This window comes from Triticum aestivum, chromosome 1A (assembly GCF_018294505.1).
Source record: "Triticum aestivum cultivar Chinese Spring chromosome 1A, IWGSC CS RefSeq v2.1, whole genome shotgun sequence".
NCBI lineage: Eukaryota > Viridiplantae > Streptophyta > Magnoliopsida > Poales > Poaceae > Triticum > Triticum aestivum.
The window spans coordinates 73,478,398-73,479,382 of record NC_057794.1 but is presented as its reverse complement, the minus strand read 5'-3'; positions in this window follow the sequence as shown (position 1 = coordinate 73,479,382).

Genomic DNA, 985 nt, shown 5'->3' with positions numbered 1-985 from the left:
GTGCTGACGAAACTCTCCCTCAACCTCAACTGGATCAAGAGTACGAGGGACGTCACTGAGCTGAACGTGTGCAGATCGCGGAAGTGCTGTGCGTTCGGTACTTGATCGGTTGGATCGCGAAGACGTTCGACTACATCAACCGCGTTACTTAACGCTTCTGCTTTCGGTCTACGAGGGTGCGTAGACATACTCTCCCCCTCTCGTTGCTATGCATCTCCTAGATAGATCTTGCGTGATCGTAGGATTTTTTTTTGAAATACTGCGTTCCCCAACAGGTATCCGGCACGCGGGGCTCTGAAATCTGAACATAGCTTGTTCTTAACTTAGGGGGAGAAGTATTCTCGGCTTGTTCCTCCATGACCGCTACCAGATGGGTGATCGGTGGGGACTTGATCTCCCTCTGGTCGGGTTTAAGCCCGATCCGATCATAGTCTATTGCGACCCCCAGGGCGGCGATGTGATCTAGCAGTTCATTCAAGGACGAGGCATCTGCTGGATCCATCTTTTTGGAGTGTTCGAGGCCGATGCGGAGATGATGTTTGGAGATTGCGGGGGCTGCCTTTGGCTTAACGGCCAAGCGGGCGCCCATGGTGAAACCGCCAAACTGGAGGACCTGTCCTGGAGCTAGGGCCCTTCCAGAGGTGATGCTGTTATTAATGACAAGGCGAGCCGTCGATCCTTCCATCGATGACACAAAGAAAGCTCTCAATGAAAGCACCAATGTCGGTGTCAAAAAGGGACGATCTCGGGTAGGGGGTCCCGAACTGTGTGTCCGAGGATCGAAGGTAACAAAAGACAAAGGGGACACGATGTTTACCCAGGTTCGGGCCCTCTTGATGAAGGTAAAACCCTACTTCCTACTTGATTGACTTTGATGAATATTGGGGTTACAAGAGTTGATCTACCTCAAGATCGTAATGGCTAAACCCTAGATGTCTAGCCTATATAAATTCTGATGATCTTTACAGACTAAACCCTTCGGTTT